This window comes from Accipiter gentilis, chromosome Z (assembly GCF_929443795.1).
Source record: "Accipiter gentilis chromosome Z, bAccGen1.1, whole genome shotgun sequence".
NCBI classification, from domain to species: Eukaryota; Metazoa; Chordata; class Aves; order Accipitriformes; family Accipitridae; genus Astur; species Astur gentilis.
In genome coordinates this window covers 21,561,761-21,589,021 of record NC_064919.1, presented here as the reverse complement: position 1 = coordinate 21,589,021, position 27,261 = coordinate 21,561,761, and the positions used below count along the sequence as shown (strand labels likewise).

Sequence of the window (27,261 nt, the reverse complement as noted above, 5' to 3'; positions counted from 1 at the left end):
AAATCTATGCAGACTTCTATACTCTGCTTCTGACTGTATATGAACAGTACTTTTGGATATTAAAGAATTAAACAGGAACTTTTCATGAACCATTAGAAGAGTGAAATTTTTGTAACCTGCTTCGGAAAAGAAAAGTGAGATACTGTCTATAAATTAAACCTATTTTTAAAATTACACATATTCATGAAAAATGCAAGACTATGCTCAATCCTACTGTCTTCTGAGAACTGAGAATGAATTGTTTGCTCAGCCATTTCACTTTAGCTTCACTGTGCACTGTGATTTGAATGCTGTCAATACAGATTAAACAGGGCATGTGAGGTTATTTTTAAAGAACATTGCATGGTCAAATAATTTAGAAAAGTTTACTCTACACTGTTTGGAAATCCAGCTGAAAATTTTGCAAATCATATCCCTGTGGTTTGTTTTATAATTTTTTAATGGCAAATACTGCATTTGTTTAGGGTCTTTTTTTGTGTAACTAAAGAAGCTTGCAGTGTAGCTCAGACCTCATTGTAACTCATTACTATTACTTCATCTTGAGGTTGCTTATATTACAAAGAACAAAAATATTAACAACCACCTTGTAATAGGTAGCTGCCAAGTATAAAAAGACTGTGACTCATTTGCATTTTCAACTTCAATATTTATTTAGAGGTGAGAATAGGGCTCATGTTCTTATTGGCTTGGCATCAGTTACACTATAAGTACAATACCATGATGAAAAGTTTTGAGTCTATTAATAAAACATGGAAGTTCTTTGACTGCTAAAGACAGTGTATAGGTTTGGCACTTTTGGATATATACTCAGGCTAGATTACTGTTATCTTCCTTTCACATGTGTTTTTTCCTTCTCATCTCCCATCATTCTCTCTGCCACTTCTCTTTGGGCATGGATTGCCAGTGCAGACTCTTGCAGCTTTGCCTTCAAGGTGCTTGAGGATGCTGTAAAAGGTGAAAAGAGAGCAATAGCATTGTATCAAGGTTTCATGGACAACATAGCGCTGTTTGACTCCCCTATCCTCCCTGCAGTTGGCAAGACAGCAAGCATCAAGAAGCCAAGTGGCATGAGCATAACACATTTCTCCATATATTCCTCACTTGCCTGTTTGTGAGTAGTGGATCTGTACTGCTGATCAGCTGTGCCACAAAAGATAAGACAGTGCAGCTGGCTCTGCAAGAACCTATCCAGACTCCTTGAGTTATTATCTTGGGGCAGAATGCAGGAGTAGTGTGGCAGTTTTTACACAGAATATAGCGTAGGCTTGGACTGGGATTATCTCAGTGGAGAGCCAGACCTGTTGTCTCCGCACCATGCATGCGGAACCGGTACTGTGGAACCCTCTGGAGGAGCATCCAAGGGGCTCTTCTTTGCCAGTACAAGGCCAGCAGATTTTATGCACTTGTGTTCATGCCATATCAAGCATCATCTGGCTCCCACTATGCTACCGAGCACTCTGGATTCCTAGAAAGCTTGTTAGCTCTGTTGCAATGTGGTGCACTCAGAGAATCAGTTCAGGTTGGGTGCTGTGTCTGAATGAGTAAGTCCTCCTCCAGTTTGGAGTGTCAGGGAGGTGCAGTGCAAAGATACTTCTAGGCCTGGCCAGTCTTATGAGAACTGGTTCCGTGGCTGCTCCCAGTACTTGCATCATCCATGTTTTTCTACTACTGGGAAAGTGCTTGTTTCTTTCCGTCAAATAATGGAGAATTCACCGTAATTATTTTTGGCTGGTGTACTGCTGCTAAGAGCTATTTCAGAATGGTGTAATACAGAATACGCTCATGCCAGCGTATGGTTCCTTTGTTCTGGGGAAAATGGTGTTACTGAAGGTCAGACTAAGAGATCAGAAACCCCAGCCAAAATCCTTTCAGCCTGATGCAGGGCACAGGCTTGAACAAATGTTACATACCTGTCACATCAGTGTCCTACCACTGGGGCAGGCAAATTTGAAGGAAGGACCTCTGTTTATTCACGCTTAACCTACTCTGCTCAAAATGCATTGACAGCTACTGGGACAGAAAGACTTTCCGTCCTGGCGGTGAACATGACCAGTTTCCATAACAAAGCAGCCTCAGGCCAAGGGCTTGAGAACAGATCCATTTCAATAATTCCTAGTCTGCATGAGCAGGGAGCTCTTCTTTGCTTCAGAATGTTCAAACCACAGCTCCTATGACCTGAGGGAGGCATTAGATCTGCATCCTCCATGTCACTGACTGCTCTGGACACTTCACCATTGGTTAAAAAGCAGTGCCATCTGCATTCACTGCCTCAAAAGTATGTGAAATGCCCGCATGATTTCTTTCCTGGAGGGGAGTTTACATGCCTGTGGAAAAAAGACAGAAAGAAAGAAACAAAGTCACTAAATGGAGTTTGATCTGAACAATACATACATTTTTACTTCTTTTGTTCAACAGAAGGTAAAAACATCTATTATTCACAATATAATCAACATTTAAGTGGCATGGTAGCCATCATCTTTTTTCTCACATGAATACTCCTACCACTGTACTCTTAAGCCTACACATAATGACTTCTGCAGTCATTGCTTACAGGACTCTCCTTATGTTATGACGCAACAAATAGAATTTACTTTCGTCCATTTTGTGAGCAAAGGCAAAACCTCATCCTTTTCAAAGCCTAGCCACTGGACTCCAGCAAGGTGCTCTGGAGCAGTTCTGTTTTGAAATAACGTTACAAAAAATGTGAAACCTTCTATGCTGGCATAACATGAGAAGACCCTACAGAAATCGAAATGCCAGACTAGCAAACTGGAATTCGCCTGTGTTGCTGACTGGGGAGGGAGAAGAGGGAAGAACAGTACACATTCCTACTCCAGAAGGAAAAACCTGGTTGTGACTCAGACAGGGGAGAATTTTTTCCAAGAACAGTTCATCCTAGTGAAACTAAGACACTCATGTCATGTTGCCAAGGTCATTGACATTTTTGTTTATCTGATCCTTAAAGGGAAATTACCAAGTTAGAAGTTGTGGGCTGTATCCTCCATGTGGCAAACTGCTGCAGCTCCAGTGTAGCCACCATGGGTAATGGCACCACAGGTTTCACATTGTTTCTTAGGAGTTCTTCTTTCATATTATTTCAGTTTTGCATTACATCCACTTTTCATAATCTCTCCACAGTTGATTTCTGAAAGTCAAGCTGTTTCACAGTCTGGCTTTCCTATATGTAACGTTACTGCTTCATGGTTGCAAACAAATTAGTGAAATACAGACAAGAAAACTTGCTTGAAGTCAAAAACAATGTAAAGAACATGTTGTATTACTGTCTAAAGCAACACCAGGCTGTAACTTCCTGCCACTTGCTATCTCCTACCTCCTCTCATTCCCAATCAGCTCTTGTTAAATGACTGCCTTTTTCCTCCTTTCATGTACCCTCCTTTAATGTACCCTCTGAGATACAACAACTGTCTGAAGCCTAAAGATAAAACATGGCATTTATTAAATGCTGAGTCCGTGTAAGGTGTAACCTCCCTATAGAACAAGCTGCACAAAAACATCTTCGTTGTTTTTACGAAGGGCAGCTACTCCTTGCTGGTGGCAAGCATTTGAAAATACTCGTTAGTGCCATTTTTGTTATCTCAATGTAATGACTTCCCTCCATGGTTTAAAAATCATGGGATTTAACCCTAGCAAAGTATCAGTGTTGAGCTCTCCTTATTTGCCTTCTGAGTGGAAAAGCACTCCTTGCTGGCCTGTAAGGGGAGGTACAAATGTAGTCCCAGATTCATGGGGTGTAAATTTAACCAGACAGCCAGTGTTTCATACTGCCTATTACATCAGCATTTTGCAGGCCTACGGCAACACAACAGGCCAGATTCAGCAGAGTCCTAGGATCAGAAGTTACCTGATTTTTCAATAAAAGCAGAGATCCTCACACACTCAGATAGCTTGGGTTTTAATTTTAAGAACACTATCTCTGACAAGAATTCTCCGCTTGTACCTTTTGTCTCTAATCACACACCTGAACTGTAATCTTGACAGGGCAAGTTTTCTCTCTGCTATGACCAGGGAATACAGGGACCGATTCCTCAGTTGAAACTTGCCAATGGTAGTGATATGCTGCCATTAGTAAAATATTAAATGGCTATTAATAAGGAGTAACCTTCTGTGCAATTGTCTGCCTGACTAAATTCATGAAATCTGGAGTCACTTTGATGCACCACAGGTCCTCTGGAAGCCTAATCCTTCCATGCATCATGAGGGAACCTGACATATACAGTGTAACTACGGAGAGTTTTATTTACAAACATATTCCATATTATTAACAAATCAAAATCCACAGTGTAAGATTGATTATACTCAGTAGCTTTCAGTCATTTATCCTACATAGTGCAGCACGGTAGTTCCTAGCAATACTCCACAGGAAAACTTTTGTATAGGTTATCGCTTCCACATCTTCTTCTCATCAAGAATAGGGTCCAGTTTCCCCCAGCCACATAAAGCCAGTCAGTCAGAAGCCACTGTCATTTTATGCCTGACCTCACTATTGCTTAATAAAACATTTTCCTGTTTTGGAAAATGCTTGGCTATTCAAAGTACAAGCAGAGACCTGCAGGCACCTAGTAGTCCCTTCAAGTAGCCTTACTGTGAAATACAGCCCAAGGGGAAAGTATACTGAAGGTTTAATAACAAACATGTTTAGAAAACAGCAACTAATCACATGGGAAACCACATATTTCAGCACGTTACTCTATGCAAGATTTTTTGTTGCGGAACAATTACTAAATCAAAGTGTTGATTATTAAGAGACTTCTTTTATGAACAAACATTCTCCTTAATAAAATTACACGAGACCTACACAAAATACAAACTTTATCAGACAGCTCTGTCTACCAACAGCCTCTGAATATCCCTAAAAAATCCAATAAATTCTTCTCCAAATTTATTAGAAGACTGTGTCCATTAAGCAGCCAATTTTTCTTGTTCCCCCGAGAGACTGCTTACGGCAAATTTTACTGTATTTCCTTCCCTCCTGAGACTGACTTATAATAAAAGAAAAACATTTTTCCCTGTGTAATGCATTTTCCAAAATTACATCAGTATCCATCCACTTTAAACAATTTCTAACAAAGGCCTTGTCCAGCTGGGTAAACAAAAAGATTTTACATATATTTCACTAAGCATTTTTTACTTTTTTCATTATGAAATATTAAGGCAATACCTCTTGCCAAAATCCATCACTACTCAGATGAATAATCATTTACATGTTTAAACTGCGGTATAGGTGCTGCTATTGTCACAGCAGAAGTTATAAAAAACATTCTGGTGTAATGAACTTGTAACCTTACATGAAAATAGGGCATTAGTATGCAACACAGTTTAATGGGCTTACACAGCAGCCTTAAGGCAACATGTCTCTGAAATAATAAATACTGATTGAACAAAAAGATATACTGTTCATGCTGATACACCCGTCATAAAGAGAAAGATGAGCAGTGTAATATATTTTAGCTTGTTCTCTTTTTTAGCAGATCAAATGCAGATCATTACCAAAGTCGATGAACAGTGCACAACTATTCCCAAACAAGTAGCAACACAGGCAGCCAACCCAATGCCCCTTAAGAGAAAACTGTTTTCATCCCCAGCCATTGAGGGCATGCACTTTGAATAAGCTTAGAATGAAGATTTAAGCATAGACCTTGGGTTTTTGTTTTTTTAATTAAAAACATAAAATCCAAGGAAACAAACCCAATATAAGCCATACTTCTTCCTTTGGTGCTTTGAGTAGATTTTGTTTAAAGCTGTATTGGACTCCATTTAATGTTAAGGAAAGGAAACCCTGTTCCTGAGGTCAAGATGAGTGGCAGTATGGGCAAGGGAAGGGTGCTGCTGTTTATGGACTGGTCTCAGCAGCTCAGGCTCCACCCCACCCTCCTACCCCCCTTTTTTTTAAGGGCATGAAGACAGCTGAAAGTAAGTTGACAATACAGAGGAAAGACCTTATTTGACTTGTTGCATAGACCTGAAATACTTTTCAAACCAAATCCAGCTCTCACTTACATTGTCATGATCTCAGTGGAGTCAAATTTTCTTGTGATGTGCTGCTATTCACTAGAGAAAATTGAAGAGAAAGGAACCCTTCCTGTACTGTTTTTTAAACACACTGATGAGTGCTCGTTGCTGCCAGAGTTATCCTGACTGCAGTGTCTCACCACAGAAACTCCATGGAGTCCAGTGTTTTGAAAGCTGCAATGTAAATCAGTAATTACTCATTACATAAAGTACCAATTAAGCTTGCTTGTTTCTTTATGTCAAGGTCTCACTTTTCCCCAATGACATGTGTTAGACCATCAGAAAGACTAGTGACTGTGTAGCTGATTCACAAGTGTGTAGCACAGGAGTTCTGGGTCTGGCTCCTGGGTGGTCTTCCTATATAATCTTTACAGTCAAGGGTCATTCCTCATCTAATGACAGCTGAGACCTCTGCATGCCACCATAACACAGTAATACGTTGTGGTGGGTTAGCCTTGGCTAACAGCCAAACTCCCACCCAGCTGCTCACCACCCCTTTGCAGCAGGACTGGAAGAGAAAATAGGTCAAGAAAGTTCATGGGTTAAGATAAAGACAAGGATATTGCTTACTAGTTGCTGCCATGGGCAAAACAGATTAGACTTGGGGAAAATTAATTTATTTTATTGCCAGTTAAATAGATGCAGATGGTGAGAAGCAAAGACAATAAATAAACCCACCTTTCCACCCACACATTCATTCCTTCACTCCTGACGCCTCTATCCCACCCTAAGCGGCACAGGGGGGTTGCAGTCAGTACACAGCAGTTGCCTCTGTGCTGCTCCTTCCTCCTCACACTGTTCTTCTGCTCCAGCGTGTGTCCTCTTCATGGGATAAACCAGCTCTTCAGGATAAACCCGCTCCAGCATAGGTTCTCCATTGGCTGCAGGGAATATCTACTCTGCCATGGAGCACCCCCCCTCCTTCTTAGACCTTGGTATTTCCCTGTGTTGTTTCTCACTCTTTTTATTCTCTCCTTCTCTCTCTCTGGCATTTTCTGCCCTTTCTTAAACACACTTTCCCAGAGGCATCACCAGTGTGGCTGAGGGGCTCAGCTGTGTCCTGTGATGGGTCCATTGAAGCTGGCTGGGCACAGCTGTGGCCAGCATGGGGCAGGCCCTGGTCTCTTCTCACAGAGGCCTGCCCTTGTAAAAACCTTGCCATGGACACCCAGTACAAATGTACACTATCATATTTCCTAGCTGTACAAAGAGGGGCTTGCCATAATGCCTGTTTTGCTATTTTACTGTATGCGGTGACATTGTGTAATGCAAAGTGAAAACAATTTGAGATTGGCATGTGGTATAAAACTTACAGTTTAGTAGTGTTGCGGATTTGCAAAGATACTCTTCATGTTCTTTTTTCCAGCAAATTTCTCCACATCCTTCTGCCACCTTCCAGAAAACATTACACAAACTCATAGATTGAACCAGGTGTGAAGATTAAACAGAAAGGAAATATAAATAAAAGAAAACAAATACTGTATATACAGAAATTTAATAATCTAAACAAATCAAATCAAAATCAAATCAAATCATTAAATTTGGAAAAGACCTCTAAGATCATCAAGTCCAACCAGCTACCCAACACCACCACGTCCACTAAACCATGTCCTGAAGTGCCATGTCTACACATTTTTTGAATACCTCCAGGGATGGTGACTCCACCACTTCACTGGGCAGCCCATTCCAATGCTTGACAACCCTTTCAGTAAATAATTTTTTCCTAATATCCAATCTAAACCTCCCCTGGCACAACTTGAGGCCATTTCCTCTCATCCTATCACTAGTTACTTGATAGAAAAGACCAGTACCCACAAAGATGGCAGCCAGATATGTATGAATATGCATGTGTGTGCTTGTGTATATGAAGAAGAGAGGGATAAAGAAAGATAAAGGGGGACAGGGGGAGAGTGTGAAGAGAAGGAGGAAGGGTAACTTGGGAACTTGCACACTCCTGACATTATGAGGCAATGCAAACAGCCACAGATGCAGTCATTTACAGTAAAAGAAAACATATGCATTGGTGCAGACTGAACTAGGCTCACACAGTGGTCACCTGCCTGTAACTTACCCAGTCAATCTGTACTGTAAAAGATCCCTCCATTTCTCTGCTGGAGTGCCAAAACTGAAGGAACATAGAGGTAAAATAAAAAAGGATTAGGGAGTTGTACAGAATTTCAGGCATGGAAGGCAATTTACGGTGTCAGATCTTGGCTGAAAATAGCAATCTGTTGTGGACAGTGGTGGCTAAAGCATATCGGATTCAATCCGTTATGACATATCACAGAAAAATCAGCATCTGTTTGAGATTACACCTATAACAAGTATTTTAAAGAAAGGAATTATGAAGGCAACTACAGAAACTACAGACTTTAAAACAAGTCCTGAACTCTTGGGACTAGTAATCCTTCCTGTAACAGCCCCTTAACACTTAATGGCCTGAGCTTTACGCAAACTATGAGCAATAAAATGCAGTGTATCATGTGGGCAAGAAGCAGAAAAATCTGCTATTGGGAAACTTCTGAAAATTAAAAATTATATATGCAATGCAAACATTGTGGCTGCACTGGACCCTGAAGTATGGTGAAGTAAACAGGGAAATGCTTTCACATTTAATTGCTTTTTTGAAGCACACAAACGTTTTCACAAGAAGAAATTTCCAGTCCTCATCTTTTTCATTCTGAGAGATATTTATTCTTCCTAGCCTCCTTTTTTCTTGCTTTTTCAGAATTTCACTATTTCTCAAAACAGGACTAGAGTAAAAATTACTGATAGGAGGAAATGAGAAAAAGATATTTTTGAAAGAGAAATAGAGGTATTTTTAGCCGATATGTTTCAGGAGTGGTGCTGCCCTAGACAAACTTGTCTGACAGTTTCCTACTGACCCATGATTTGTACTGGGTCACTCAATGTACATATGAAATAAAACCTCTCCTGGTACTTACTGGCACACAAAGAGAGATGCAGTAGTTCAAGTACTGTTTTAATTCAGTTTTAGAGAGTGCCTGCAGGTCAGGATAGGGTCGAATTGACTAAGCATTGAGAGGATGCTGCTATAAATTCTTCTGCTGGAGGAAAAAACAATTTATATGGCTATTAATGTTTTATATTTCATAGCAGTACAGTTGCTATTTGTCTGTTTTCCCAGAATTTTTACAATCAAAATAATTGCTTTATTAAAATACAATGACAATTCCTTAAGTCAGGAATTTTTGTGCCTTCAACTCTTACTGAAACCATAACAAAACCACTTTCTAAATATATACAAATGATTAAATTGCTAAGTAGTACTTTTACTTAGCAACCGTATTGCTGTCTATTGTATGGAATGATCATAGAATCGCAGAATCATAGAATACCAGGTTGGAAGGGACCTCAAGGATCATCTGGTCCAACCTTCCTTGTGAAAAGCATGGTCTAGACAAGATGGACCAGCACCCTGTCCAGGTGAATCTTAAAAGTGTCCAATGTTGGGCAATCCACCACTTCCCTTGGGAGATTATTCCAATGGCTGTCTGTTCTCATTGTGAAATATTTTCCTCAATCAGAATCTCCCCAGGACTAGCTCATACCCATTACCCCTCCTCTTTTCCATGTGACTGCTTGTAAAAAGGGAGTCTCCCTCTTCTTTGTAGCCACCCTTTAAATACTGGAACATGGTGATAAGGTCTCCCCTAAGCCTTCTTTTCTCAAGGATGAACAAACCCAGTTCTCTCAGCTTTTCCTCATATGGCAGGCTTCCCAGTCCTTTGATCATCTTTGTGGCCCTTCTCTGGACCCTCTCCAGCTTGTCTGCATCTTTTTTGTATAGCGGGGACCAAAACTGAACACAGTATTCCAGCTGTGGCCTGACATGTGCTGAGTAGAGTGGGATAATGACTTCTTTATCTCTGCTGGTGATGCCCCTGTTGATGCAACCCAGCAACCTGTTGGCTTGCTTTACCACAGCAGCAGCATGCTGTTCACTTCTATTGAGTTTGTTGTCCACCAGGATCCCCAGGTCCCTTTCCACAGACCTGCTCCCCAGCTGGGTAGATCCCAGTCTGTGCTGCACTCCTGGGTTATGTTTTCCCGGATGCAAGACCTTACATTTGTCTTTGATGAACTTCATAAGGTTCTTGTTAGCCCATTCTTCCAGCCTATCCAGGTCTTCCTGCAGGGTGGCCCTGTCTTCCAAAGTGTCCACTTCCCCACTCAGTTTCATATCATTGGCAAACTTCACCAGGGTACACCTGATACCATCATCCAGATCACTTACAAAGATATTAAACAGTGTTGCCCCAGTATTGATCCCTGGGGGACCCCACTTGTGACAGGTTGCCAGTTTGAAAAGGACCTATTTACCACCACCCTCTGGGCGACCTGTCAGCCAGTTCCCCACCCACCGCACAGACCACTTATCTGGACCATAACGCATCAGTTTCTCTGAGGAGGAGGCTGTGGGAAACCATATCAGCTGTGGGAAACTGTATGATTTATTCACTTGCCTCAGACATAATGGGGCACCTACTTTTAATGAAAACTGACCATTTCAACTTTTCTGGTTTTCCTGTCTCTATACCTCTTTTCTCTGTATGCAAGGAAAGAAGCGAAACTTACCCATACGTACATGGCATCACATCCTGCCTTGGAATGAGGCTAAAGCATGACAACAATGCTAGTACAAGACTATGTGCTCCAAGATTTCTTGCTTCATATTGCTTATTGAAGCATTTCCCCATCTCGTCCTTGTAGATCTAGCTAAAACAGGTGTCTTTTGCTTCATAAATAATATCTCATCTTTACTTTGACTATAAACTGCAATAATATTTGGGAATGATGTTCTTTTCCTGTAAAACTGGGAAGTCAACTAAAGCAACTAGTGTTTTAGTTCATATGTTGGAAGCGGTTCATACTGACTAAAAGTCTGAAATGGCAGGGCTACCAGCTGCAGGACCTTTGTTGTCAAATTGTGGGAATGGAATTGTCAGCAGGGTAGTGCAAAATGATGAAAAAATCGTGTCCATTTAGTTGGGACAAAGTGGGTTTTATAGGATGATAAACAGCAATGCACATTTGGAGTGAGTTAATCAGAAGAGTAGCCAGAGAAAGAAGAACTGAAGGAAAAAAAACAGAATACGCAATACCTTATGCCCCGAAGCAGACAAACTGTTCAGAGAAAATTTCTATTTGGGATGACCACACCTGAGCCAGGAGCATAGAATCATCTTGATGAGAAATCACAGGCCATCAGATTGCCAGAAGTGCCAAAAAAATCTAAGTACCATTTGCATGTATAATTAAAGCTTTATATAGAGTTGTGTCTGGTTTTGACTATATAAAAATTCTTGAATTTAATTTGGGCTGGGGACTTTTCAGGTTGTAATTGTCTGACAATTAAAAACACTATTCTACTAAGTTATTGATTTGAATTTATTTATATAGGTGAAGAATATGTGAATTATAAATACAGGTAGCATATCAGCCTTGCAAAATTCTGTTTGTTCACTTATACCTGATAAATATGTTGTTTTGACAAGAAAATAAATTATAAGTAGTTTTTGTGTCAATCAGTATGATGCAAGTATAAAGGGGAATTTATATGGGTGTAATTGTTACTCATATTACCACTTAGCTTTTATGCCAAGGCTAACATCCTTTCTTTCATGAACACTTCTAGATATATAATGGCTGCAAGTTATCTAAACCCAAATTCTACCCTCATCTCATGTAACATACTATACCTGGAGCAACACAGCACTTCCTCCCTTTGTGCTGGACAACAGGGTTAGGTAGCAGTGACCCAAAAGAAAGCTGTCACCCAGTGAGTTATTATCACCATATAGTGCAGTATTTTATAGCAGTATGCTTTCAAAGAGTCAAAGAGAGCTGACCATATATGGTCTAACTTCTTCTGGACCACATTTAAGATATTTCTTCTCACCTATTCTCTTGTATCGCTTTAGCTAATCTCCAGCTCTCCATTTAAATTTGCTTTATATTTATGGTTTCCTACATACATTAAAAATCTAAAAGAAAAATATTTACCACTTTTCAATCTCCAGTGGGTTTTCTGATCTTAGTTAAATAAATCATATCACTTAGAAATGAGATTGGAACACAAAATGCCATGAAAAATATAATGTTTTAAAAGTATAATTAAAAATCTCTGTTTGGATATTAATTTGGTGCCACTATTTGAAAAATCAAGTTAGTTGATCTTCCCCCTGCCACACCCACCCCCCCCGAAGCTAAGAGGAGAGAAGCAAAGGACTACCTTATTAAAGAATAAATGGCAAGATGATGAAGATAAAAGCCAATTTATCTTATAAACTTTATACACAGTAGAAACAAAGTGGGAAATAGATGTGAAACCACACTAACTCTTTGGGTGATGAATTTGAGTTTGTTTCACCAGGGAGCATTATTGTCTTAATAGAAATTAAAACTATACCCTAAGCCTTACTGTAAAAACTACTGTAAAAACATGAAGAATTACTAAAAGAAAGACAGAAGTGATGCTTACTTTTCTAACAGTTTACATGCATTATCTCCCCTTAAAAGCCATAGGGTTTTTCATGGATTTGAACCTGTTCTGAACAAAGCTTGTAGATATACAAAGAATAATCTAAGTGTATTCACTTCTGGCATACCTCTTTATTTTCAGTTTAAACTCCAGGAGTCTTTCACCTTAACTTAAAAACACTGATGTGCCTTAGACATTCACTCCCTCTACCTGACACATGATGTAACCTCTTTTATAACCTGGCTACAGATCTAGCATATGATGTAGCACAATGTAGCATATGATGCCTAGTGACTACTGTTTGTTTCCTGTTATACTAACAGTCACTTTATTTCTTTACCCATAAGGGCAACTGAAACTTCTAACTCCTTTTTGTGTTACCATGTTATATAAAAGCCAGATTCCAGGATGTGGACATTTCCACTAAAACCTACCAGTATGTCTGCTAAATCTGGCAGACAGATTATTTTGGGAGTACTATGAAGTTATTTTAGACAAATTCTTTAGTCTAAACATTCAGTTTAAGTCTCATCCCATCACAAGTTAAAGAGTACTCTTATGCCTGGGAGGTCCTGGAACCACCACATTCTTCCTGGACAATTTGGGATCTGAATGGAATTATCTTCAAATGGAGAAGATTAATAAATAACATAGCTACAGGAAAAGTGAAGATTCAAGAATGTCCCAATATTCTGGCTTTCAGGACAGCACTGTATCGGCATGTTTGTGAGAGTCTACAAATTTGTGAGATCCAAAACTTTGCTTAAATAATTGTAGATCTTCATGTAATTGTTCTAGCAGATCAAATAACTGGGATTTGGTAAACTAAAATGCCACATATGAGGAATTAGACTTTGCACTATAAAACACAGGGCCTTGCATTAAAAGCAGCAAAATCTAGGATGATTCAGTACTATGTCTCAGTCACATCCCCAGGCTTACTCCTGATGTGACCTTTATGAAGGTGTTCTTGCAAAACACCTGGCTAGCTGGCTGTCCCTCCCACTTCTTTGGCTGTGAGAGTCTTTCCCCAGGTGTGGGCCTTTACAGTCTCATTTTTTACTACTCCAGCATTCTGATTTTACAGAAACAGGACAGCAGGTCAGAGAATAACTTTCTAAATGAAATGTAGTAATTCTGTTTATGTTTTATATGTATGTACACATTTGCATGCATGCCTAATAGACACACAAAATATATATATATATAAATATATATATAAATAAAATATCCACCTGATAGTATAGGTTTGCAGTGCAAGTGAAAACAAGCACCTGAAACGTACAACAGGATATACATAGCAGTAAGAAGCTTCAGTCTATATGCGTATCCAAGATGATTTCCTTCAAATTTATGAACGTGGGCAATCAGATCCCACACTCCTACATAATAAGACTGTTTACGTGGAGTCAGAACCAGTGCTACTTCTCTTTTCAATGTCTTTCCCAACTCATGCCATTAAAGCTGCACTTAAAATTTCTCATTCTTCTGGACAATAAATGCAGGCCACAGGGTTCCTAATTCAAAATCCTGTACCACATATGCCACCTGTATAATATATGCTTCCCCTGCTATTACCCAGCACAGGATGGCTAGTGGGGGAATATACCAACAGGCTGTGTCTGGGGTGATCCACCTTGGGAACACACACATAACCTGGAGCAGTCAGCAGGCTGCAGCTCTCTTGAGGCAGCTGCCTTCAGAATACTGGGTTGAGCAGATGCTTATGGGTTCTTTCTTCCATTATTTTCTCAATTCAGTTCACAACTCCTGCATTGTGCCCTCTATATTACCCAGCAGTAGTGAGTCTGCAAGGTAATTATATCCTGGTGAAAAAAAAAGGGTTTTTTCTCTTTTTAAATTTTTTTTTTTTAATGTAAACTTGGCAATAGTCATATTTTTGAGTACTAAAAAAAATTTCTCCCTATTCCCCTTCTCTGCACCAGTCATGATTTTTAATGTCTATCATTCCTCCACCTTCATCCGTTTTGTCCTTTATGAAATGAAAGATCTTATTCTAAGGAAAAGCTCATCAAATTAGAACATGCGAAACTCTGACTTAACATTAAGAAAAATAATTTACCATGAGGGTGGTGAAACACTTGGATGGACCCAGAAGGCGTGTGGGATCTTCATCCCTGGAGATATTTGAACTTGTCGGGGCATTGCCCTGAACAAACTGCTAAAACCTGGTCTCATATGTTTCCTGAAGAAACATACACTTTTACCCTCTGAGAGATCCCTACCTGTAATGATTTATTATCTCATAATGGCTTCCTTTTGTTGTAAGTATTTAAGGCAGGATGTTATCAAAAGCATTTTTTAAATTCAAGTATTGACTGGATTGCCCTAAGTGTGTGTCACAGACAAATTCCACAACAGCAGAAGGAGCAAATAGAGTTCACTGGGTCTGAAAAACTGCCTGTTTATAGTACACTGATGAGAGAGGTCGTTTGTACTACCTGAAAAACCCTGTTCACGAGTCATATATTGGACTGGAAAAGGAAAAAAAAACTGTCAGAGGAATGCATAATGTTCTCAGGAGACCCATTTTTGGATACTTTAAACCTGAAAAATTACCAGATGAAACCAGGAGAGGGCAATGAGCACACAGGATATTGTTGATAGCTAGAAAGGCCCAAGTTCCTGAATGCTATGGTATTTTCCTTTTTTTTTAATCAGGCAGCAAATATTTATTTGCCCCATCATTGGCTTTGAAGAAGCTGTGTTTCTGAGGTTAAATATCATCACATTGCACACGATAAGTCTAAGGGTCTTTCAAAACCAAAAAAAAAGGTTTCCACATCAATCTTGCTAAAATAAAAAACAATTCAGAATTGCTGCTGAGAATTTCCTCTTGGGCTAAATGGAAGAATGTGTTTTACTGGAAAAATTCCCAGAATTAATGCCACAGAAATTTGCATTAAAAAAACCAACAATCAGCATTTAGAAGTGGAAAACCCATTGCAAAGATCTGTTCTAAGAAATTGCTTTCACAACAGTCTTCACATGAATGCACTTTCTGAGTTCCTTCTTTCCCAACTGTTATTATTTTTAGGCAGCCTATTTAGTGCATTTTGATCTCTTTCAGAACCTTTAACTTCTGGTGAACTCTGAAAAAATCTATCTGTTCATTACCAAAAGGAGGACAGCATTTGTTTGGTTTTCCCAAAAAGAAATCTTGCTGCTGTATCTGTTGCTGTTAGGTCCACTGCAGACATAAACAACAATAAATTGTCCTGCTGGATTGAGGCATATAATTTTCTTAGTTTTCTTTAACAGGAAACTCCCTTTAAAAAGACAGGGTAACTTCTAACTTCAAAGATGCTGAAATACAAAAAGAAAAAAGAAAAGAAAAAAGAAAAAAAGAAAAAAAGAAAGAAAAGGAAAAAAAAAAGAAAAAAAGGAAAAAAAAGAGCTGCTTTGGCTGAAACAAAAATAACCTTTTCCAAAAGCAAATGAATAAGGTACATCATTATTCTCAGGTGTAAACAAGGACAGGGGTTTAAACTGGAATTTTTTTATAGATGAAGTGGAAATATGTTCCATCAAAAAAAAAAATTCTTCAGAAGCTTGAGCCCTGATTTTTTATTTTTCAACCTTAGTAATTTAGGTGGCATGTGTTGGATTCTGGTTTTGTCCCAAAGGTATTGGTTTAACATTTTATAACATAATATTTAAAGTCCTGAGGAATTCAGAATACTTTCAGTATCCACGGAAGCAAACAAACACATATTGCCTGCATACCTAATAGTCTAGTGGTTTACCGTAGTGAGAAACTGCCCACCACATTTTATGGTTTAACCTCAGTGCTTAGTTTTTTATGGGTTCAAATGAGTTGAGTTTGTGTTTCTCAAGGATATCGCTATCTCACACTTAACATACATAGTTTGTTCACTACTTGGAACATCTTTCCAAAATAATGTATTTTAAATGTCTGTATAGTTTATGAAAACATGATCTAATGTGATATTAATAACAACACGACCATTTTCTGTCACAGAAAATGACTGAAGTAAATCTTACATTCTTAAACAGAACAAACTCTATTATCTATAAGAGCATTATTTTTATAATTGGGGTGCTATCACTTTGTAGGCTGCTTGAGTGGAATACGCCTCGGTAAGGATTTGATCACATAAAGTGTGGAGCTGGACCAGACAGCTGGGAGTGCATAGGTGAGACAGGACTGACTGGGTCACACTAACAACAATGGAAATTTGTCCTTTGTTTCTGGCCTCTGTTTGCTATCTTTGCTATCCCGAAGAAAGGAACCTGGCCAATTTCTTCAGGTACGGGGTATAGTTTACCTTATGTATTTTAAGCCTGGGAAAAAGCTGCAAGTCATGATGTAGGACTGAGTACATAGAGCTCTGCAGTCCCCTGGTACCAGGCTTTTTTTGAGCAGTCCCTCCACCCACTATGCCTTTTCACTAGAATGTGGATCTTAAATGCAGTTTTCTAACCTACAACTATGATTGTGTGTTCTGAACATAAATTTTGAGCGGTGAAGGAAGTTGAATTTTTTTAAGTGATGCAGTATTCATTCTGATCTTAGTGTTTAGAAAGCAAAAACCATGTAGCAAAAGAGAAGAGTTAGCAATTTCTGTTAAATAATGTGTTCAATGACTCCTTGAGAAAAAGGCATCAGACTGTCTTCACAAAACTTCCCAAAATGCTTCTGGGTGGTAAGCAGGTCTCTTCCCCCCAGCTGACACTCACTGGTGTTTTTTTCAGTCCACTAGGACACCATTGTTTGGCATGAAGAATGAAAAGTTAGATAAATACATTTTCAGCACACCAGATACCATATCCAAAACTGTTCCTTTACAGCAACACGCTCCTTTCTCACAGGTAGAAAACCAGTGAAGGACAGTCACTCCAAAGAATGGATAATGGTGGGGTTCATTTCAAAAGGTTCTTCAAAGCTGCTGCAGCTCTTCAGCACAACCCTGGCCCTCACCTATGAAGAAAGCAGCCAGAAGGGAAAAGTGAGGGACCTTACAAAGGTGAGTGAACAAGAACAGTGAAAAAAACTTTGCTTTATTTTTCTTACTTCTCCAGTCACTGCTTTTCATGCGTAAAACATGTTCATGCTTGTGTTAGCAGGTGCTTTTTTACTACAGGTGCTGTCCTGAATGACAGCTTCAGTGGAGGTGTTCAATTCAAATTATAAATAAGGAACAGTTTTGTTTTGTTGTTTTGTTTTGAAGTGAAGGGAAAAACTATTGCATCAGCTGCCTTTGGGTTGTGGTGTACTCTCTGTCATTTGACCTCTTTAATCCAAGACTGTCTTTCTAAAAAAGTTATCTTAGCTCAGCAACTAATTATGACCTTTATGCAGAAATTACTGGGTGAAATTACTTTGCCTGTGTTATGCAGAAGATCAGACCGTATAGGTCCTTCTTGGCTTAAAATATTGTAAATCCAAATTCCAATCCAAATTCTAACACATGTAATCTTACTTATGGATTTCCCCAGAGGTTTCTATAAAAGAATATTTCATTTTCTTCCTTTCCAACACTGCTCATTAACACTACTTTAACAGAGATGACATGCTCTTCCTCAGTGGTGTGCAAAGAACAGTGATGGGAGAGATTTCTATAATGTGCTTTTGAACCTTCCATGATGTATTGCAAACTAAAGTTACTACTTGTTATTGTTTAGTCTTTGGAAAAAGACCTGTAAGGACAGTACAGTAATGATGGAAAGGCAAAAGGTAGTTTGAGAAAGACAGTATCTTGCCCTTCTTAATTAACACAGGCATTTTAAATTGTACTCTGCTCCTACTTCCCACCATAGTCAGATTTAAACTTTAATCAACCAAAGTTTTACAACAGGAGAGTTGTGCTGGAAACCATTCTAATTTTAATACAAATTGAAATGCAAAGGCAGAGTTACAATAAAAAATGTGAAAAATACAGGATCTGGAGGAATTTTCATTCCTCAAAAAATATATCACAGGACATATACAAATATGTTAAATGCTCTACTCTCAGCTGCAAAGTCCCACCCTGGTTAACTCAGCTGATTTCCATGGGAATTGTTCACTATAATTGAGTATTGTCCACAAAACTTTAAAGGGGAATTCAGACACACTGTATTCCTTCCGTGTCTGTAGGGGAAACACCTGCTTCTGGAACCAGACATTCAGTAAGCTTCATCTGCCTCAAACAGCATCTTTGCTTCTTAAACTTGCCAATGCTTATTCAGGTTCTCTCTTCCTACAGCGTCTCTTCTGCTGATATGATTCCTAGAGAAGGCCTATAGGAGTTCCTATAGGCTCTGCTCTTTATTCCTCAAGAGGTCCATGGCAGTGAATAAAACAATGCCACCGAGTCAAGACTTTCTTATACCTTATTGATTTCTCATTGCTTTTTGGAGAAACTCTTTCTGGCTTTCTCTAAGCAGCTTGACTTCAGTGGAGCAGTCACAGTAAGCTTCCACTAGGAAAAGCAGAAAACCTAGGAGCAGTCACACCTCCCTATAGTCCTTTCAGATAGTTGCGCTAGAAGGTGTAATCTGTCATACTATGACTGGCGAGACCCCATTCTGCAGAACAGCTACCCTACTGTTGATCTCTCCAAAACAAAGCATGGATGGTGACCAGAAATATAAAATCTCCTATAGCTTAGGACTGTATGTATTTTTTTAGGATGGTCTATGTATTTGTATAATTTCAGGAGTTTGATTTTCTTCAAGTTATGCCAGGATATGGTACTTGTACCTAGATACAATATTATATAGATATATACATACAGGAGTTTTTGCTGAACAAGTACAGAAGGAAATTAGCATGGTAAAACTAGACTAAAAGAAAAACTACTGTGGGTTTAGCTGTAGATTTACTGGGGAAGATAAGTAACACGTTTAATTGCTCCTGTTTTTCCCCACCTCATGTCCTCACGTCCTGCTCCCATGCCACCACATAGATAACTCATACAAATCCAGCCACTGTGTGAAACCACAGCTTTTCCCTAGCACCTCCAAAGCTACAGAGAAGTCAGTGTTGCACCAGAGTTGACCGATTGTCATCTGTTCTCTCCCTCATCCCATCGCCTATCCTCTTGCAGATGCTGTTGGCAGCATCACCCCATTGCCTGACTGGATGCAGTCACATAGCCCAGACATAGATCACAGAGGACAAAACAAGTCAGCTGGAGGGATGGGGAAGGGCCTCCACTTTCTCAGATGAAGGCAGCGGCCACCTCTGCCATTACAGTATTCAACTGAAATTAGCACAACTGATTATATACATTCCTGGATAATGTATCTATTTTCATGGAAGTTTCTGCTTGGCTACATAACATCAAATGTTGAGATAATTTTGAATGCTTTGAACTGACACACATACAGTGCAGTTAAACCAATTTTTGTTAGGCTTCAACTCAGACAGAATAAACCTGGCATACCATAAGAGTTTCTGAGCTTATGCTCAAAGATTGGTCTTCAGTTAGTAGCTGCTTGAGTCTGTTCACTGTGAGGAGAAAATAGTATTTACTGTCAACTTTTTTTTCAGCTCATTAAAGCCAAACAAGCACTTTCTAAGTATATCTCTTTTCTTCTACTCTTAGGTGGTAAAGCAAATATGACAGTCATTGCCCTGGTATACCTTTAACATATTTCTATAAACATTCCTTTCAAGCTACATGCATGACATAATGTTTTACTTCAAGTAATTTCTCCAATCATCTGAGCAATGAGAAGACCTAAAGTGAAATCTGATAATTACCTGGGGATGAAAACAGGAATTAGATTAGGAATGTATTTCCAAAAGGATTTACTATAAAGCAGAATAGTAAAAGAGTTCATAATATTGGTATGTAAGACAAAATATTATGATGAAATTTAGACCAAAGGGAAAACCACTATGGGTGTTTCATTTGAGTCAGAATTGCTGAGTGTCAACTTTGTTCAATAATACACACAGCTGCATGAGGGCATTCACATGTTCTAAATGTCACATCTGTTCAATATGGCATTCTGTATTCAGTGCTGCTCTTCATATTGCAGCAGTCACCAAAAGTAATAGTCAGGCTCAGTGCTCTACTGTGAGAGTCACTGAGCCTATACATATGAAGCCATGGTCCCTGCCCTGGAGAGCTTACAGACTGGCCTGAGAAAGGGCATAATAATTGGATAAAAACAAGAGAGTAATAGAGAGGAATGATAATGGGACAAAATTCATGTACTTGGAAATTATGAGAATATGAACAACAAAAAATTTCTCAATAGGTTTAGTGTTCTCTTCATCTTATAAGGAAGGTAAATGAAATAAAGTCGGTTCTTCCAAAGACTCATTCAGTTAGACACTACTTTGTTCAATCTTCCTAGAATAGTTACACTTAATTATGCCTAGAGAAAGAAATGCTCAGCAGCAAAGAAATGCTCACCAGTCCAGACCATCAATTTAGGCAAACTGGCATATCTCCACTATTGTATGTAAGCTGATTTGTTTCAGGACTGGAAATATACCTATTTTCATAGAATCATAGAATGGTCTGGGTTGGAAGGGACCTTAAAGATCACCTAGTTCCACCCTCCCTGATGTGGACAGGGAAATCTTTCACTAAGTCAGGTTGCTCAAAGCCCCATCCAACCTGGCATTGAACACTTCTGGGGAGGGGGCACACACAACTTCTCAGGGCAACTTGTTCCAGTGTCTCACCACACTCATAGTGAAAAATTTCTTCCTTATACTAATCAAAATCTCTGCTCTCACATTAAAACCATTGCCCCTTGTCCTGTCACTATAGACCCTGGTAAAAAGTCTCTCTCTATCTTTCTTATAAGCCCCCTTTATATATTGAAAGGCTACTATAAGGTATCCCCAGAGCCTTCTCTTCTCCAGGCTGAACAACCCCAACTCTCTCAGCCTTTCTTCATAGCAGAGGTGTCCCAGCCCTCTGACCATTTTTGTGGCCCTCCTCTGGACCCACTCCAACAGTTCCATGTCTTTCATGTACTGAGGACCCCAGAGCTGGACACAGTATTCTGGGTAGGGTCTCATGAGAGCAGAGTAGAGGGGCAGAATTGCCTCCCTCAACCTGCTGGCCATCCTTCTTTTGATGCAACCCAGGATATGGTTGGCTTTCTGGGCTGCAAGCACATGTTGCTAGCTCATGTCCAATTTTTTCACCTACCGCTGTCACCCAAGTGCTTCTCTGCAGGCTGCTCTAAATCCATTCATCCCTCAGTCTGTACTAATGCTGGGGATTGCCCTGACCCTTGCACTTGGGACTTGTTGAACTTCATGAGGTTCACATGGGCCTATTCCTCAAGCCTGGTAAAGGTCCCTCTGGATGGCATCCCTTCCCTCTAACAAATCAACTGCACCATTCAGCTTGGTGTCATCCGCGAACTTTCTGAGGGTTCAATCCCACTGTCTGTGTCATTAATAAAGATATTGAGCAGCACTGGTCTCGATATGGATGCCTGAAGGACACCCTTTTTACTGATCTTCATTTGGACATTGAGGTGTTGACTGCAACTCTTTGGATTTTCCCCTTGGTGAAGCCATGTTGGCTGTATCTAATTACTTCTCTGTCATCTGTATGCCTTGGACATAGCTTTCAGGAGAATGGACCAAATCTGTTTACATAATACACACAGAAAGCCTTTTTCAGGGTTTACAGATGAAACTTTCTATACATAACTGTCTGATAAGAAAAACAGAGCCAATGTGTCTTAATAATATCAAACACTTGCTTGCCAATACCAAGCTAGGAACCAAGACTGAGTTGCAAATGTGAGGGTATTTATTTTAGAAACATCCTGCCCCCTGATCAGACATTTACATTTTGACAACATCAGATACAGCAAAACACTGCTGGAGACATCTAGGAGGGATTAAGGGCTGATAGATGCCTAAATTGTACAGTTTTTCTATGGCTAATATAAGGTACCTTATGAGTCTGAACCTGCATCTCTATCAGAAGACCTTTTCTCAGATAAGTTTCTGGGTCCTGCTAGAAGTAGATCTCACTGTGGAGAAGTTGGCCCATCCGTTTCTATTCTTTCCGCATTTCTTTTTGAATACAAACTGCAAACTGTATTTCTAATGGCCTTGATACTTACTTCTGAAACATGCTCTCTAATGCAAAGATGTGGGTTTTTTTGTTTGTTGTTTACCGTGTATATATTCTTCAGTGAAAACAAAGTAGCAGACAATTAAAATCCTAGTCTTAGGGATATGGGAGTTCCTCTGCCAGTTCTTTAGTACCTTCATCATTGTCCCACCTTTTACGCATTCACATTTGTGTTATGAATGGCATTATTGACTGCTATTTTAATTGAGCCTTTGTATGCCACTTTGTCAGTGTAACACAGGATTATTTTCCAATGTCAATTATGAAAATTCACCTTGGGATTTGAAAGTAGGTTCTTCTTTGGTATTTTTACATCAGACATTAAAGTTTCACAAAAAATTGCCTGTCTCTGTGACAGCCATGCAAATTCAGGGATGGTTATGAAGATGAAGATGCTAGATGGAAAAGAACTATCAGATCCAGATATATAGGAAAGTTAGGATTTATATCTACTTGTAAACTAAGCAACCTAGATAGGATGAACGAGACATGATGAATCTGGAACTCCTTTATGCTATTTTTACAAAGTTAGCTTTGTTTTAGAGATATCACTGCTGCACTGTCTAACTATCTTTGATGAGATGCATAGTTAAATCATGTTCCCAAATTTCTGCCAACTTGTTCTGCTCTTAACAGTGTTCCACTTTGTGAAAGATTTACAAGGACTTCTCCCCTGCTGGAGAGGAAAGGAAAATGATGGATTTCAAATGTTATCCATGCCTCTCCCTTCATACATAACATTCTTAATCTCAGAACAGCCTGGTGAATGCCTCAATTCAAAACTAATTGTTTTCTCAAGTCTTCCTCAGCTTGGACTTACTAGCTGGATTTTTTTGCTTTTGTGCAAAACACACAGAAGGGAAGGATCATCACGGAGCTTTGCCACAACAAAGACATGCCTGTGTATAGAACTGTTCAGGCAAACATTTGCTTTTTCTGAATTTACGTAGGTTTTTCAAGTTTATCATGATAACCTCTTCTCAGTATTCAAAAACTTGAACAAAATTAGATAGTTGTGTCTGAGATGGTAGGCAGTTCTTGAGCATATGCTCTGCTTATGAAGACAATTCAGGACTGAACTCCCTAAACAAAAATGTACTGTTTACACATGCACTGTATAAATCTAATTTTAATTTTATTAACCTTGCTAAATGAAGCTAACTGGTACGTATCACAGCCATTAATGCACAGATAGTGGGCTTTTTACTGTGAATGTCATTGATTTCTATTCCTTTGTACATGTCATCAGAAAACTGACTGAAATCAAACCAAACATACCCAGTTATATTACTGATGGTAAGTTTTGTATACCATTGCAATGAATACTTCAAAGACAATAGTTAGGGAAGCTTTCATTACAGACATTGACACATAAGAAAAGATGTAACTTCAGTGGTTTTCAAATCTCCGATTGAACTTGCAGTAGCTGCCTATTTGTCTATTTATCCCACTTTTTTAGAAATCTTACTTGTTATAGAAACCTTTGGGAAACCAACAGAAAACAAATAGAAATGTTAGAAAACAATATTCAGAGATGAAACATGCTATAAATTCAAGAAGGGAGAGGCTTTTTGTTTAATTTTCACTGTGCTCTTTTAAAATCTAGCTTCAAGTAAGAAACCATGTAGCTGCATGCTGTGAAACCATTCATATTCAGTTTTACCAACACATCAACACACTAAACTTAAAAAATACTGCTCATTGCAAACCCTGATTTGACAAAAAATCCACTGACATCAGAAGGCTTTTGTCTTCAGGTCTCATGCAAGAAAAGAACAGCTATCTCAGGTCCTGTAGCTGCTTTTCTTGATAATGCTGTCAGATCCTGCAGAAATGGATGTGTGCTTAACTTCCTTCATTGGGAGTAGATATGTGCTATTCAGTAGCTCTGCCCACAGTGTATAAAACAAAGTAACTACAAATTAATTTTGTAATGCAGATAAATAAACCCCAAATAGTAGACAGGGGCCAGGTGGCATTTTGGCTGAAAATTTTGAATTGAGGAGTTTACCTACTGATAAAATTCTAACCATTTTCTTTCTTCAACAAATTTACAAGGTCATTGAAGCAAAAAAAATCTCTGTGTTCCTTTATAAATTCAGAGCAGAAAAAAAATCTGAAAGTTTACTTTTGCACTTTACTTATGGTTGTAGGAAGCTGCCTGATTAGAGACTCCAAAATCAGACGTATAAAGGGTAGCTAAATTTAACTAGAGGATTAACTTTTGTGAAAATAAATTATTGCAGTCTGGCCCAAAGACTACTGATGTCAGAAAAAGCCTACAACCCTGGTCTCTAATTAAGTTGGTTTGTTAAAAAAAAACCCAACTCATTACAGAGTGTTCTTAGTTTCTAGTGAAGTTCACATACTGTAAAGAATATCTTAACATCTTAATTCCAGTTATTAAGGGAAATTCATTACAATTAGTAACCTTTTATTCCAATACATTGACAAGTGCGTTTTTAAATAAATATACCTCAACCTGCTGTAAAACCTGCTTCAGAAAAATCCATAGTGTTCTAGTGTGCAACAAAATCACCCCATTTTGAATATTTGAATGCAAAAAATTACAAGTTATAAAAAATATTATAAGATATGCAAAACAAGATAAATTTGAATAATCTAGTTGCAAATCAGTGTTTATGCAAACAGAACAATCAGAGTAAGTCCTTTGTCTACTCAAGCATAACTTGGATGATTAAACTAAATTTTTCTCAGATATAGAAAGCTGAAACCAGCCACTACTCTTTAACTTTCTTCATAGCGACTCCTCAATAACTAGCCCTTCAATCCCAAACAAATAAATACGAGCATCAAAAAAATACACTTAACACATATTAAGTTTGTCTAGTTTCATGTTTGGATTTTATAAAATTATTTATATTTATTGCTTCATGTATGTTACTCTAGCTAAGCATCCTAATTTAACACTAAGCAAGAAAACATTTTAGCCATCCTACAACAACAGAATTTATGATTTTTTTAAAAGTAACATTAAAAGTAACAAATAATGTGACTGGTGTAAACTGTCTGTCATTTAAAATAACTTCCAGTTTTCTATACAGTCACACTTTTTTTCATCCACACATAAAACAGTGAGCTTAGAGAATCTTAAATTGCCTCTCTTAGGACATGTACTAAGACATGCCAAATTCAAAGAGCTTTAGTTCTTGGGTTTTTTGTTGTTAAAGTTTTTTTTGAAGAACAGGTTAATCTTTTTCCATTTTTGAGATTCACAACTGCTGTTTAATAGTGGTGTACACATAAGGAGGACTTCAAACACTACACATGCCATTGAAGACATTTTTTCCATTTTTAACCTTTGAATAAGGACTTCAACAATCTACCAATTAATTGGTAATTGGTAAATATAAAATACCTCCTGATCTCAGGTTTTGAGAAATTATTGTGATTACTTACTGATACCTGCTCAATTAGTGTCATCTTCTGGTGAGGGGAATTTTAATTTCTCAGTTGATATAGACTGGATTTAGTTCTGTAGGTGGCAGAAATCAAAATCAGCAGTGCAACAAGTACCCAGACATACCAGTCATTTCATCCAAAAATGAAAGATGTAGGCAAATGCTTAAGTAAGTAAATTAACTGCGATCCAGTATCAGAACTGGGCTTTACAAAGAAGCTGTATTAACCTCATGAGAAAGCCTAATACCAGAGTACTCAGGAGTTTTTAGGGCATTTTTAATGCAATCACAGTACCTGGCTTGCTTAGAAGACTTTTAAGGTATTGGAGAGAATTTCACATCCCTATTTCTCGTCACATATACTGGTAGGCTTTTTAATGGTTTAGAGAGACCCAAGGTATAAAGGCTAGGTATAATTAGGTAACCTGTGAGGAGAGGACAGTATTTGAATGGACACAGGCACCTAATGATAAGTGAAGGATGCAACTCTCTAGGGATGCTGATAGTGCTTTTCATGCTTTATGAAACCTATATTAATGCTTTGGAAAATTAAATTAGTGCTATGGAAAAAGTTCCAAACAACGTGAATGGCTGATAAATGGGCAGGACTAGCCTCAACTATGCTTTCTCCAGTCTCATGAAAAATAGTTACTTAATAAGGAAAAAAAAATATGGCTAGAATCCCACTGTGTGGAAACATTGTCTAATATCACACATTGGGCAACAACCTGCTGTTTGTAACACTAGTAAGATTTAGAGGAAGATTAGAGAGACAGAAACATCATTCCTTCAGTGTTGTGTTTTCCCTATCTTCAACCTTTCCATTTTACTCAGTCTTAGTCACTGATTGTTCCGGGCAAACCCATAAATGGAGAATAATATTTTCAAAGCCACAATAAGAAAGATCAGAGGGTATGAGCAGCCCGCAGATATGATGAATAAGAGAACCCAAACCCAACCACCTCTGTAGCAGGCTGCCCAGGCTAGTACTAAGTGGAGCATCAGGCACAACCTGCTTGTGGGAAGAGACGAGTTACTGGTTCTGGTTTGGGGCCCAGTCCAGTGGATGGTCCCCACCAGCTTGGTGCTGGTTAGCAGTGGTAACAAACACCCACTTTGCTGGGGGGGGGGGGGGGGGGGGGGGGGGAGGTATTCCCCAGTAAGAAGACTTTGCTCTCTTTGATGCATACCTGCCCCGTGCTCCTCGGTGTTCTCC

General features: G+C 38.8%; 1 long non-coding RNA gene across 1 annotated transcript; it reads right to left on the bottom strand.

Moving 5' to 3' along the window:
• Positions 1–673: 673 nt before the first annotated feature.
• Positions 674–5,815, bottom strand: LOC126035966 (uncharacterized). The gene is made up of 3 exons (XR_007505074.1): positions 2,975–5,815; positions 1,911–2,324; positions 674–945 (listed from the first exon to the last, which is right to left on the bottom strand). It is a non-coding gene; the product is annotated as an uncharacterized LOC126035966 (long non-coding RNA).
• Positions 5,816–27,261: the final 21,446 nt, after the last annotated feature.